At 39.4% G+C, this 15,756-nt stretch overlaps 1 protein-coding gene across 8 annotated transcripts in view; it reads left to right on the forward strand.

Annotated features, from left to right (window-relative positions):
- The window catches only part of GTDC1 (glycosyltransferase like domain containing 1), a 168,500-nt gene that overhangs the window by 18,032 nt on the left and 134,712 nt on the right, over nt 1–15,756 (forward strand). The window lies entirely within an intron of this gene.

Below are 15,756 nucleotides of genomic sequence, written 5' to 3' on the forward strand. Positions count from 1 at the left end.
CCCCACTGCCTCTCCGCCCCTCCCCCCCCCCAGTCAATATATGTTCAAACTAATTGTAGTCAGCAGTGAATTGAGATTGTATTTTTTATACTTTTGGTGTGAAAAATTAGTTTTCCTCACACTGAGAATTAATAAATTTGGTTGTATCTTCAAGTTGAAATGTGCCTCTAAAACCGCTCTAAGTGTGGTCTGTTTAAGGAAACAAGCTGGTGTGACATAGGGTGTGTCAGTGCCATTCCTTCTCTCCCCTTTCTTTTCCAGTAACTTCTGAATTCATCAGGCAACCTGTACTGCATTTAACAGAAGAGTAGGTGCTACAGGAAATAACAGACTTTCAGCTACTCACATGAAATCCATGCCAAGGACTCTATATTTTTAAGCTGTGAATTCATTTATGATTAATGTTTTAATTATTTGTTTGTGTCCTAATTTCTGCCATGTTTCAAATTTAATTAAGTTTGAGATACAGGAGTAAGCAACAAACTCCAGGCCCTTCCTTCTTTCTTAAATTGCTTACAACCACCACAGTGCTTTCTCGATGGGGAATTTTGCCAGAGCTGTGATGCCTCTGACACTGCTTCTTGCACAGAAGTAGCCTCAGGAGTTGGGCAGAGATGACAGTCACAGAACCATAAAGGAGTGTTGTGTTCTGGTGTGTGTCAGCAGGTGGAAGGGGCCATGAAGGACACCCCTGTCCTGAGCTGGGGATAAACAGCCTCATGTGGGAAGAACAGTATCTCTCTCTCCCTCCCTCCCTCCCTCCCTCTCCCAAGTGAGAGAACTTGATGTGATAAGAGAAAAAAAGAAATTCAGTTCACACAAATATTACATACTGTGTAATTTTTTTACCACAAACTGTAAAAATTGTGCATTTTGAATTCCTCCTAATGTCCAGCCATCTGTGATTTGCATTATATAGGATAAGGTTTTCAAAACTTTGAGTCTTTGAACTGCCATTGTCAGAAATGGTTTAAATATTCAGGTGCCCAAGTCTCATTGCAACTCCATGAAACTTTCACCTTCTCCTCTGAAACTGGAGCTCAAAGTTACCCGAGTACTTTTTCTGGAATACTTTAATTATGCACAATTTCCTCTGGTGTGGAGCACAGACACTGAAATACCTTGAGCACACATAAAGCAATCACGAGCCTGAGGGCAGATGGGTGTTCTTTGGGGTGAGTGGAGATCAGGTGGAGACCACCAGTGCTGCCCTTGGAGGTGACCAACTTCCAGTATCTCATTATTCCAGGTATATTCTGGGTAGGTAAACACAACTTGTTCATCTGTGACTTGTTTTATGCTACAGTGTGCAGTTAAGTGGCTCCATAAATGTTACTGATTTCCATGCGTAGGCTTTGGTACCCAAGTGTTACTGTTAAGGGTAAAAAAAAATAGAGGGTTGGTGTCAGCCTACATAATTTTTCAAAATTATTGGAGGCTTACAAATGATGAAGCTTAATTTAAAACCAGGAAAGGAAGAAATTCTTCCCTGGGAGGGCAATGAGGCCCTTGGACAGGTTGCCCAGAGAAGCTGTGGCTGCCCCTGGATCCATGGAAGTGTCCAAGGCCATGTTGAATGGGGCTTGGAGCACCCTGGGGTAGTGGAAAGATCCCCTGCCCATGGCAGGGATTTGGAACAAGATGTTCTTGAAGGTCCCTTCCAATCCAAATTATTCTGATATTTTGAAGTCTTCTATTGCTCTGTAGGTTATTACTGCTGGAAGCTTTTTTTTTTTCCTGAATTATGAAAACACCAGCACTTTAAAATCTGAGGTACATGTCTTAGTGCAAAGCACAACAATATCCTGTGTTCAAACAGCAGCAGTCAGGAAGGAGCACAGACACTTGAATCGTGTGGTTGCTTCTGTGAGTGTGCTTCAGAGACTATAATGAGAACCCTTTCTCACACTTTCCCCCATGCAGAAGAAGAGGCAAGTGCAGACCTTGAGATGGTGCATGGTTTGTACTCATATCTGTTTATACATAGGCTGATAGGGTTTTTTTTTTCCTGACAACTTAAATTTGAATATTATCTACTGGAAATTGCACAGGATTCTGGTAAACAGCTAATAATTATTTTTAGGTGATTTCCAGTGTGTAATCTCATTAACTCACTGTTTCAGCGTATTTGGTGACACTGTCTTAATTCTTGTTTTTGTTAATGAGACAATGCAGGGGTAGTTACTCAGATGTTTGCTAGGGAACAGCAGCTGGATGGGTGCTAGCTGGAACCTGCCAGTTCAGCTGGGACAACATGCTTGGTAGGACCCTGGTGTAGTCAGAATACTTCTTGCAGAACTAAATCTTAAAATACCAATTTTGTCTTGTATCTTTTATTGTTTGGGGGGGGTTTGTTTTTTAATTTTTCATGAATATGTTCATATAGCAGAGCAATTCTAAGCATGTCTTACGGGCACACTTACAAACAATTCAAAAATATTGCTTAGGGATGGGCTCAAAGTCTTCAAAATATGTACTTTATATTAAAATGTGTATTTTTATTTATATACATCCCTTCACTTATGGTTATTTAACTTTTACTGGCTTAGAGACCCCGTAGCAGAATAGGGGTGTGGATCTGTAGGAAGCAATATTCTCACTGAGTTAAAGTCTGTGCAGAACTCTTGATCCTGGCTCACCTGGAGCATCAAAGTTGTGGAACAAACCCTGAATTTTAGAATGTGATAGTTTTGAAGCACTGAATGAGCTTTCTGGGCTGACTGGTTCATCTCAGGTTAGAATGGAAACTAAAACCCCTCCCTGCATCTAGAGGGGGAAGCCTAAAGAGGAAATAATGACTTAAAATATGCTTTCATCTGCTGTACTGAAAGAAGATAAAGGTGGGTTGGTTTTTTTTTAAACTTTTTATGCAGACAAGCTGTGTTTTGTCATGTAGCTTTTTGGCAATTTATTTACAGTCTTAAAAATGCATAAGTTATTCTATGGTACTGAAAGCATTTGACAAGACCTAATTGTGTGTTCTGTGGTCAGCAAAAACTTTCTGGTTGGGGTTGCATGTTTTTAGTCTGTAAGGCTATTGGCAGCTGAAAGAGTTGTCTTTCTATATCTTTTGTGAAGCTGTAATGAAAATGAAGTTATCATTGTGAAACTTCCAGTTTTGACAGTGAGAATGACCCTTTGATCTCTGAAGGCTGCTGGACTCTTCCATACAAGTTGAAACCATAAACGTTTTATGGCACAAGATGAGTTGCTGGGACCAAACATAAATTTTAGAAAGAAAAAGAAAAAAAAATTGAGTGAATGCCTGCATTCTTGAAGGTATTGAATTGCTGCAGTAAAGAACAGCCATATGGTATTTTGGTAACTTCTGTGCATTGGAAAATTATAGATTACAGGTGAATTGGGCCTGCAGACATTCTGTGTGCAGGATCAAGTTTATTTTAGTAAAATAACACTTTTTGTTCAGCTTGCTTTGTCCAGACTGCTGAAGAATTTTGCCTATTATTCTATGTATTAGTCATTAGTGGAGGGAGAATGGACTCCAAGACCATGGGCCAAAACCAGAGTCTGTAGCTTTCTTTTTTGCGTAGAAGAGCGTGCAGGGAGAAGAACATTTTCCTGTTCCTTCTTTGAAAATGAAAACAAAGGAGATTGACATCCTTTTACTCTTTCAGTCAAGTGTCACTCATCCTGAAGTTGTAATAATCAATTCAGAATGGCTACTTACACTTCTTTACAAAATTGGATGAAAGAGCTTTGCAGATAACTTAAAGCCCACAGGAAAAGAAAAAGCTCATAACTTCATAACTCTAAACTGAATTAGTTGTTTCTTTGAATTGCTTGTTTTTAGTCATGTTGCCATAGGTATCAAAGCAGTGAGCTATTATCATTCCTTTGTAAGGATTGCTGCTGTTTTATATTCATGATCAAAGGATGGGTCTGCAGACACAGAAGGGAAGGTGTGTTGTTTCACAGATATGCAAACACACCTAGAGAGAGTCGGCCCAGGTACTGTGGATGCTCTGGCAGGGATTTGCAGATGACAGCAGCATCAGTGTGTTTCTGAAAATCTTTATCTTGGTTGCTAAAGCTTTTTTCTGAGTTTTTTTTAGTCTCTGCCAGCTAAAACTCTCTCAGATACTGTTGCTCCCTGCGCTTAGAGCTTTGTCTTGCTGTTTGGAAAGACCTGGTGCGTTAACTGCCACTGAGTATTAGTGATACATCCTGCTCTTACTGACCTGTGTTCAGCTCTGCTTTACCCAAAATGATGTCTCCATCTGAAGTGATTTGCAAAAACCTGCTGGAACAGCTTGCCCAGAGAAGCTGTGGCTGCCCCATCCCTGGGAGTGTTCAAGGCCAGGAGGGATGGGGCTTTTGGAGCAGCCTGGCATAGTGGAAGGTGTCCGTGCCCATGGCAGGAGATTTGGAACAAGATGATCTTTAAAGTCCATTCCCACCCAAACCATTCTGTGGTCAAGGAACAAATAGAAAACATTAATTTGGGCATCAGAGATAACAATGTATCAAGTGTTGTTGCAATACATACTAAGAAGTTTTGGCTTAACCTTGTGTGTTATTTTGCCAGTAATTAAAGTGTGGGCCTCTCTTCCACCTGCTGCTGCTCCCCATCACAAAGAAGTGATTGTTCTGTTTATTTTCAATAAGCACATCTAGTCAAGTCATGAAAACACAACCTAAATGAGCAGAGCCCCCAACTCACACTTGCAAGCAGAGCTGTTGGAACCTGTAGAGATTCTTGTACCAAACCCAGGGTATTTGAGGATGATTGTTATTGTTTTTACACTTATGTCTTTTTGTACTGTTTTTATTTAGTGTCATTTCACTAAATAAAGGTTTAGTTTAATCCTAACTTGAAAGACCTGCTTTAAAGCTGCATGCAGTGACTGATTTTCTTTTGAAGACTTGAATCTATTTGCAGAATCTCACTACTGTTTTTAACTAACTTCTTTGCAATGTTTTCTTTCAACTTTGGGAATTCATTAGCTGTAAACCACGTGTAAAATGTCTTCAGTCTTTGAACTGATGTTTTATTTAGAAGCCTGGCATATCTGTGAAGCTAAATTAAAAACAAAAAGCCATTTAGTGAGGAAATAGTTAATGAAAAAACATTACAAATAGTATTTGAAGAGGCTGTTAGTGTGCTCAGGAAGTTTTCATTTTCTATAATTTGCTGCCTCATTATTTGTAGTAGTGAAACTGCTCCTTACCAATCATACCAATCCCTTACATGAAGAAATGAAAGTGGGGTTTACAGCTCTGAGTGGAAAATACTGAGTTAGTCTTACTTGGGCCATATTCTGCATTGAAGTGAAATGTTAAGAACCCAAAGTATTGCCTGGAGTGATCATTTTCATAGGATTGCAAACAGGATTCTTCGTATCTTTTTGGAATGGCTAAAATTCCCCAAAGTTTGAGACTAAGTGCACCTCAAAACTTGATATCAGCTAATCAAAAATTGGAGTGAAATAACCCAGAGGTGAGTATTCAGAGAGCTACACTGGTGGTGCTGGTGGATAGTGTTCTCTCCCCAGTTGTGTTATGGGGCAATTTTTGCTCTGTTATTTCAAGATTAGGATTTTGGTGGTCACTTTACCATGGATGGTTGAACTTAAGAATCTTCTAGTTTGAATAATTATGCTTTACCTCCTTTTTCCAGTCCCAAAATACCCGCTTTTTTTAGTGCCATCAATGCATAAATTCACAGTGGATAAATTGTAAGGTGATTTTGTTTTTAATCAGTCATTGAGGTAGATGTTTTAAAAATTTTGAAAAGTTAAGCTGCTTACATAAAAAGTTGCTGACTTGCACTTTTTTGTGTTTTATGAAGCATTGACATTTTTGTCAAAAAACTGTGTGCTAACTGACAGGTGAACATGATTAGAGGGATGGAGTGAATCTCCTACAAGGAAAAGCTAAGAGTTGGGATTGTTCAGCCTGGAAAAGAGAAACTTCAGGGTGATATAATTGCGAACTTCCAGTACCTGAAGGGAGCCAACAAAATTGAGAGAGACAATTTACATGGGCATGGAGTGACCAAGGGGGAATGGATTTGCACTGAGAGAGGACAGGGTGAGATGGGATATTGGGAAGGAATTCCTCCCTGGGAGAGTAGTGAGGCCCTGGCACAGGGTGCCCAGAGAAGCTGTGGCTGCCCCTGGATCCCTGGCAGTGTCCCAAGCCCGGCTGGATGGGGCTTGGAGCAAGCTGGGGTAGTGGAAGGTGTCCCTGCCCATGGCAGGGGTTGGAATGAGATGAACTTTATGGTCCCTTCCAACCCAAACCATTCCATGATTTTGTCTCTTAGCAAACAATATAAAATCACTATTTGCAAGTACATTTTGTAACTGCTGCTTCTTCCTAAGCAACATCTTTCAGAAGGTTCAGTGTGTTCTCTTTGAATATAAAGCAGTTTGGTAACACTGGAAATGCTTTAGAGAACAGCAGCGAGTTCTTATACTGAAAGACTTGAAGAGGCAATACATTAGGCTAAAAGCAGTGGCAGTACCTGCAGAGCTCACTGTACATGCCCTTAAGCAAAAGATAATAATTAGTTGTATTCCCCTGCAAACCTGCCCAAGTGTCGATGTTTATGAATTGCGAAGATCACCAACTCGAGCTCCGAGCTGCCAGAGTTGTTTATGCCCTTTCAATTTTTAATGTACCTATAAGATGTTTTGATGAGGGCATTTAATCCAATGGGATTTGCATACCATGATCATACCTCTGGTGATTCCAGCACAAAAGTGGGGGTAGTTCTTCAAAATATTGTAAGTGCTAACTTCCACTTCAGTATTAATAATGAACATTAAGAACGTCTCTGAAAATCTTCAGATTTCGTTGGCTGAGCAGGATTTGGTTGTTTGTAGGATGATGGTCATTAAAAGTGGTGAAGTATTGGCTGTTGGGTAGCCTGAGGAGTGAGAAGTTGCTCACAGCTTGGGGATACCTGCTTTGCTAATTAGTTTGTACACATTCAGCTCAGGCGATTTGCACTTCAGTCAAAAGGAAATATTTGACTAGAATTGACTTTCCCTGGCATTCTGGTACAGTGGGTGTTGGTGCTGTGTTCCCTGAAACCACAGGTGTAAGAACTTTGGTTTAAATAAAAAGTAAATGATAATAGCAGCAGGGTAGGAGTAGTTTTTTGTGTGTGTAATTTGTAATACATTTAAAAATATGTACTGTGTGTATACATATAATTAGATGTATAATTTTACCATGTATATTTTAAAGCACATGCATGCAGGCTCCTTAAAGTTTAACCATTTTGTTATTTCAGGAGTCTTAATGTTTTGTTGGATATTCTTGTAAATATAGCAAGACTGGTAAAAAATAAGGTAAAAGCTGGGTCTGTGCAGAGCCTCCTTGTGCCAAATATTCCGTGCTTGGAGATGTGGTGAGCAGGTGGGTGGCCTTGTATTAGCTGAATTTGGGGGCAAAGAAGTAGAACTTTTTCTTTTTTTATCTGTAAGATGTTCATGTGAAGTCTTCATATGAAAGCTCCCTGGGTTATCAGGTTTGACTTCTGCTTAGCAAAAGAACCATAAATTTCCACTTGGGGATGGAAGGAAGTAACGTAATTATTAATATTAATTACAATTACTTTCACAGAATTACAAAATGATTTGGGTTGGAAGGAACCCTAAAGACCTTCTAGTTGGTTTTGGTGAGTTATAATAAGATATTAGGGGGAAAAAAGAGATCATGGGACTATATATTACCTGAGCTGTATTTAAGCCAATTTAAATCTGAGCTACCTCCAGTGGAGGATAAGAGTGGGAGGAGTTTTTCACCAGGCAAGGCAAAATATCAACATGACAAATTATACTGTAGCAGGGCTGAGGAGATACAGCTAATTCCTGAGCTGCAGAGCAAGTGTTTCAGAACTGTGGTAAGACTATCCCCAATATAAATATAGGTCATAGTATTTTGGTGTAATTCCATTAGTTGTCATGGCTCTGTTTAGGAGATCCCATTGTGCCAGTGTTTGCATGGGACAGTGCTGGTAGCTTCGTGTGGAGAACGAATCTAAAGCTGGGACATGTTTGGAACAGGTATTGTTCATCATCTTATGTAAGAATATGCATGTGTATATAATACTTGTTTGTAAACATAAACCAGGTGACAATGTTATTATGCAATGAATATTATATAATACATCAAAATATATAATATGACACGTAGACGATTCCATGTAAGCCCAGTTCTGGGAGTTCTCATGTGAGTAGGTGCAGCTCGAGGGAGGCTGGCAGAAGCAGACCTGGTGTATTTTTTAGAAGCCTTTGGTTAACAGCAGCCCTATTTCAGCCACGTGTTTTTCTGGAAAACAGCCTTTTCTTAGAAAATTTTAAGCCAACTGGCATTTAACTTCTGTTCTGTAGCAGATAAGAATTTTTTTAGATCACAGGAGATAGTGTATCATATGTTGGTAGCCTCCATCACAGTTTCTCAGTAAATCTCTGCTAGTAGGTTTTGTAAAGCTTTAATTATGATCTCTTAATGTAAAATAAATTAATTTAACCTTAAATATTTCTCAAATGGTCACGTGAGCAGAATCTTTCCTGCTGGACTTTCCTCCACTATTTACTTGTTTCTGGTTCTTCTGGTTAAAAAAAAAGTTACTCCTCTGCTCTAACAAATGTACGGAATTCACACCTTTTATTCATTCCCTGTTCTCAGATATAGCTACTTATTTTCTGAGCACTTAGAGCAGCAAAGTGATTTAATTCTGTCAAATGTAGCCCTATGTAGCACCTTATATTTCTTTTACTAATCATTTAGGTGCTGCTGGAAATCCCATAGTTTGCTAGATTTGTTAAAACTGAAGCATCTCTATAACAAAAAACAATTTTTTTTTTGCAGCAAGAATTAGTGCAAAAAGTTATTTGGAACATTCCAACAAAATAATTGCCTTACTGATGTAATTTAATTGACATGAGATGTAGAATCCCAGTAACCTTTAGGCAGAAATAAATAAAATCTACAAGTAAAGAGTTTTATACATGCAAAGTATAAATGCCATGAACATAACTGGTGCATTGAACAGCCTGAACAGCAGTTGTCAGAATTCTGCAAGAAAATTATTCCTCACAGTTGTGAAACATGAGGAAAAGCACTTTGTAGAGTCCCACCTAAACCCTGTAAACAGGGGATTTTTAGTTCTGCAAGAGGTGAGCAGTTGGTACAGTGTTACTACTTCTGTGATAGTTGATTCATCCCTTTGCTATGCAAATTCTAAGTATACAAGGATTCAGTACTTTTATTTAAGAAATATGCCTGCAGGCTGTATTGGTAAGCTTTAGGGAGATATCTGGTTTGGTGTGAAATAAATAGTTGTTCAAAGATCACATGAATTTATGTCTTAGAAGATGAAAAGTGATGCTGTGAGCGTTTTGAGAGTACCCCCCTGTACCCAAGCTTGCCACTTGGATTTGGTTTCTCAAAGAAACTTCACCAACCTCATGGTAAATCACAGAGCAGCAATGTGTCACCTTGGAAATGCAAGAATGAGACACCCCAAGCTCTGGGTTTGGTTCTTGGAGTAAATCCTCTTTGGTCCTGGTTGAGGGAGTAGTTGCCTTTGCTCCAGCTTTTGTCTTCAGCCCCTTGGAGTGCTTAGCTTTTAATGAAGGGATTTAAATGCCATATTTCAGGTTTATGTGCAAGTTATAGGCATCCAAGTCTGCATATTTTGAATACAACAGGAGGAAAGAAAAACAAACCTGAAAGCATTTGAGTGAGAGACAGCTTTGGTATTTAAAGTTGGTGTTGAAGATTTGTCTTGCTAAAGAGAGCAAAGCATTTACTTAAAAGCTATTTGCTGCCTAACATGAGCCACATTTTAATACACAATTACAAAGTTGTGATACAAATTTAATAAGATTTAGGTTGTAAAGCAGCTATTTGATTAAGCCCAGCCCCTCTTTATTCTGTTACTGTCAAAAATATTAATCAATTGCTCCCTACAGTGTGAAATTCACTCTTGGGGCAGTTTCACTGTCCTGTCTCTCACCCAGCACCATTCTTTCTGCAGTACTTTCTCTTCTGTTGCAGAGGAGCAGCATGTTTTGGAAATACTTATTTCTTTTCTGTGAATATCTTCGTTTATATAACTCTAGTGAGGACTTTTATGCCTTAATGATCTAAACTAAAGGGATTAACTTGATTGTGATCTTTCAGTATAGATGACTGCTACTTCTGACTTAAAGTGTAAATCAGCCCAGAAGTTTAAATGCTTGAACTTGTTTATTGTGTGCATACTTGGGTAATAGCCACTGACATTAATAATTCTGATGCTTGTCTATGTGAAAAAGTCATTACAGTGATCTAAAGAGCTGATGGAAATAAATTGCTGTTTTCTAGGTGAGGTGGCAGCAGCCCTTCCTCATGGGCCTCCTTGTGTCTCCCTTTCCTACCTCCCCCAAATGTAGTCCCTCATCTTAACTTTGTCATTTTTAATTCTGTCCTATTGTTTCCATTGAGAGGGATTAGTAAAGATAAATTTTAGCTTTCCTAGCATTAACTTTAGCTTGTATCTGTCATATGTTTCCTAGTTGAACTAAATACTGCCTTTTTTTTTTAATTCTTTTTTTTTTTTTTTTTTTACCCTGTCACACTTCATTTGAAAGAACCAGTCTACCTAGAGCTGGGTACTGGGTTTTCAGTGAGGAAAAATGATTATTAGTTGTATATGTTCAGAAGCTGGATTTTTTTTTTTATGCTGCTAGCCTTTCCTGATTGTCACTGGCCATGAGAAGAGTGCAGAGCTGTGGGCCCCTGTGTCTGGTGCTGCTTGGTGGAGGTACAGCTGCCAGCCCAATGGCCTGAATGATGACCTCACCTGGCTGCTGGGAACTTCCAGATAGTGCCAATTAGGCATGGAAGCAATTAAAATAATATACTTGGCATGGGTGAGGCCACATTTCAAATGCTACATTCACTTTTGGGCCCCTCATGACAAGGTCATTGAGGGGCTGGATTGTGTCCAGAGAAAAGGAATGGAGCTGGGGAAGAGAGTCTGATGAGGAGCAGCTGGGGGGCTCAGCCTGGACAAAAGTCCTAAGTTGGTTGGACACACTTTTCAACAGCTTTTATGTAAAAATAAAAATATAATTTTATTGAAATGGAAACACATCACCAAACAACATGAAGGAAACTTAACCTGTGGGTCCTGGCCAGTCAGGATCTGTGTTACTGCATTTTTCCGTTAGTAAAAAGGCACTGTTTTTATTATTTGTAGAGAGGAAGAGCAGAAAATGGTATTTTATATAAAAGCTGCCTGTCTGCATCATGGCCTGTGCATGTGTGAGAGCTGATGTTTTCTGCTGTTGCTTTAGGTACAGATTTTTCTTTAGCACTTCCATGCTCAATTTGCTTTCCTGCCTTCTGATTTTACCTGTTCTGACAAAGAGTACACAGATAACTGTTAAAATATTAACAATTATTAGAAATTAACACGATATTTAGGGGTGGTTTTTGCTTCTGAATTTGACAAAATTGCTACATTTCATTTACATATTCAGGTTTTTTTAGGTAGTGATTTCCTCCTGTGTGCAAGTAATGCTCTTAGCAGCGACAGTGCTTTGAACTGTCACGTCATCCCATTTGAAGTTAATTACTCAAAAACTGGGGGGGTTTTCTTTTTTTCTAATTTTTTTTTTTTAACGTGAACCAGTTTTCCATCAAGCATCTCCCTCTGCTGAGGATGTCACTGTGAGGTAGGAATAACTGCAGTAAACTGAAGAGCAGAGCAGTTGAGCCTTTGATCTTGTGGAAATGTAAGCATGTGTTGGAGTTTGCACCGGCGCGTCCCCACCGGCTGCACGAGGCTTATGCTGCTGTGTTCCCGGGGTCCCTGGCTTGGGGGAGATTTGAGAAGTCCTTAGCAGGCTCGGCAGTAAAACCCAAATATCCTCTCAAGCCAGGGTGCTTTAAGTCTTTGCTCAGACTGCTTAGTAGGCACAGAATGAGGGAGATAATATATTTTTAGCTTTTAAATTCAAAGAAAACTTTCAATTAAAGGAATTATTGACAATTTTAAATGCTCTGTTCTTGCTGTGTTTGTACCAGATGATGAGGAATGGGGGGTTTTTGATTTTTTTTTTTTTTTTTTTTTCTTTTGGAGTGGAGGAAAATCCATCCCATTTAATTTATATTGTGGCAGTTTAAAGCATCAAATGGTGTACTCTAGGTTTGCTGTGCTCGGTAGTTTCTCCAAAAGGAGTAGAAAAACAGGCCTCTTATCCTGTGGTGTTGTGAGTAGGACACTGAACATACCAGAATTTAGATACCAGGAGGTTGCTTTCAAAGTAATTGCAGGGTATGATCTGACTTTTGTGATTAAATAACTCACTACCTGCGAAGTCATACAGATTTGTGAGGCTTTTTCCTGCTATTGGTGGCAATGAAACACAAAACTTGAAACAGTTGTTATATATATTTTTTTTTAAAGAGAAAATAAGTGTCACAGCTCAAGAGAGAAATCTATAGTGTAAAAGAACATGGGGTCATGGGGTAATTCAGATTGGAACTGTTCTTTGGAGGCCACCTAGTCCAACCTCCTGCTCTGGGCAGAGTTGGCCATGAGCCTATGATACCTCTATCCAAGAGTATGTAATCATGGAATACTTGAGTATTGCATGATCTCTGTGGAGTGCCTGCATTTCATCTAGTGCAACTTTCTAGTTCACGTTGAGGGATCTGACTCACAAGGCTGCATTTATATTCTTTACGTTATAAAATGAGCCTTACAAAGGCTTCAGATAATTTTTTTTTTCCTCAAGATTTGGATTCTGTGTGATCAGAATTCGGGCTAGTACAGAGTGAAGCAAGTATCTCCTTGGACTGTGTTCTGGGATTATATGTAAAATAGAAAAGTATTTATATACTTCCTTGGTACTAACAATACCTTCCTTGCAGGCATTTTTTTTCTGTAAAGATTTAGTAAGCTTAAGAGTTCCTATGAAATACTTGTAAGTGTCTCCATTCTGCAAAGAATCGAAAGAGGTCTTTTTTTCTATTGGCATTTGAAAAGCAGAAGAAAAGTGACTACTACAACAGAATTTTATTAATGAATGATTTACACTGGTTCCAGCTGTGACCATGTGATTAGTCCTTCACTGAGCAACAATGGCTATTTTCTTTCTGCTTTTATTTAATTTCCAAGAATGTGTCATCTGTTACATTAACTGCTGCCAGTATACCCCATGTAAACTGGTATTTTTTATTTCCCTGAAGCATAAGATGAATACCCACCCATATCCTTCTGGAACTAGAGTTTTAAATGAATTGGGAATTTTATTGACTATATCTGATTCAGCAAGGCAAAATCATAAAAGTTAAAATATTTATTAAATGCACTAGACTGTAGGATGCCTTGCTCCCTGGTAGTGCAAAAGATAGATATTTTCACTTCTAAAATTCTATCTTAATATTTTATTACAGCAATACAATGTGTTATAGAGGTGGACAAGCCTGCAGATTGAAATGTGGATAGTCCAGATTGTTCCTTTCCCTCGACCATATGGTGTAGTTCTAAAAGCCTTTTGTACGCTGTCTGTTCAGTTAATTGTAAACTCTGTCTTTAACGTACCTTAAAAATGAGATATATGTGAACTAAAAGTCAGCATATCCTCTGGTAAGTTAAGTTTGCTCAAATAAATCTAAATTCCCAGTCCTGGTTTCTTGGTAGATTTTCTTTTTGGGTGAATTTGAAAGTCTTTCACCGTTTCTTGGTAACGAATGTGAAGCCTGTGTGTGTGGAGAGACAGGTTTTTCCATTTCCTCCTAGGGAAGGGGGGGAGATTTGAGGATATAATGAACATTTCATAATATTTTTGCTTGGCAGACAGCTCTGCCAGTGGGTGATGTGCAGGAACATCGAAGATTTCTGACAGATGGATGGTAGGACTGCTAATACACCTACACACGCTTTGGTGTCTGATGTTCCCGGTGTTGCTCTGATGCCCAAGAAACTCGTGCTCTTGCTTTGGTCTGATGTTGCCCAGTGAGGGGCTTCAGAAGAGCAGAACCAAGTCTCACTCAAGATTTTCATCTGCCACAGAGAGGGGTAATTTATTATACTTGTCACAAAGCATTTGTTACAGAGGCAAATGGGTTTTTAACGTAATAAAGAGTGAAAAATTAATTGTTAGAGAATTTCAGAAGCAATTTTATCTTCTATTCTTACACCACAAACTATTTGGGAAAAGTGAGTGTTTAGAATGCTGATAGCGTCGATATATCTAAAGGGAAAAACACAAAAGAGTAGGAGTCTCACTGAAACTAATTTTTTGTGCATTCCCACCTGGTTTTAAGCATTGGAAGAGAGTGCTTGCTCAGCGGCAGTTCCTGCGTGGCTTTGGAGATAAGAATCCACCAAAATAAAAAAAAAGGAAAAGCTGAAACATTGGGAATCAAGCAGGAAGTAAATGACAGTAGTGAAGAGTGAGATTAATGTGCTGAGAGGCCTCTCATTATGAGACTTACTGATCTGTGCTGCATATCTGAAGTTTTCACAGGATTTCAGATAGTTTTCTTAATGGCTGAATGCAGAGGAATTGGTAACCTTAGGGGATATTAAAAATAAAAAATGCAGCTTTTTGTGCCTACAGAAGTTAAATAACTCCTGACTTTTGTGCATGCAGAAATGGGGAGACTTTTAGCAAGGCATCTTGAAATGGAAACAAATAGTAACCAATAGCATGTCTCTTTCTTTCCAATAGTTAGTATGCTTGTTCTAAAATAATGTAAAAGTTGTGAATTTAAATAACATGCTGGTAACTAAGCAGTAAAAAACTGTTGGAAAATTGTAATTTTCCTTACACTGGCCTTTCATGCTCCTAGACCTAGAGAATCACAGAATGATTTGGTTTGGAAGGGACATCTCATTCCACCCCCCTGCCGTGGGCAGGGACACCTTCCATCATCCCAGGTTGCTCCAAGCCCATCCAACCTGGCCTTGGACACTTCCAGGATGGGCCAGCCACAGCTTCTCTGGGCAACCTGTGCCAGGGCCTCGCCATCCTCACAGGGAACAATTTCTTCCCAATATCCCATTTAACCCTGCCCTCTGTCAATGTTGAAGCCATTCTCCCTTGTCCTGTCCCTCCAGGCCCTTGTCCAAAGTCCCTCTCCAGCTCTCTTGGAGCCTCTTTAAGCACTGGAAGGAGTACTGAGGTCTCTCCTGAGCCTTTTCCTTCCAAGGCTGAACCACTCCCAGCTCTCTCAGCCTGTCATGATACAATACTTTGGTATAGCAGGTTCTTCTGAAATGTCACCTTTGTGCAGTGATGAAAAAGGAGTAGATGGGGTTTGTGTGCTGCAGAGGCAGATACAGATCCTGCTCAGCTGAAGTGGCTGTGGGGATGCTGTGTCCACTGACCAGCAAATTCCACGAAACAAGTAGCATTTGGTACTTTTCTGGCTGTAGCATGAAATCAGTGGGAGCAAGAAAGTGTCTGTGGGCAGAGCTTCTGCGTCTTGCAATTCAAGTAGCTCAGAAGCTTTAAAGTGCAAGAAATCACATGTAATGCTTAAAGAATCCAGCTGTAATTTTGAGAGCTGAAGGAGAAAACAGTGGCTGAACATTTATTGCAGCCTCCATATGATGAGAGCAAGTTTTCTCAGAGCCTGCAAGATGCTGCTTGCAGAGTATGTGAATAACAGAGCTACCTATTTTTACTGTGCACTGGCAAGTGTAGGCTCACTTCATTAGAGCAAGCAGCACAAACAAGATGTGTTAACTTGTGTGGTTTAAAAAGAAAGGTCTAATTT

Source organism: Corvus brachyrhynchos, unplaced genomic scaffold (genome assembly GCF_000691975.1).
Source record: "Corvus brachyrhynchos isolate BGI_N302 unplaced genomic scaffold, ASM69197v1 scaffold126, whole genome shotgun sequence".
Classification (NCBI taxonomy): Eukaryota; Metazoa; Chordata; class Aves; order Passeriformes; family Corvidae; genus Corvus; species Corvus brachyrhynchos.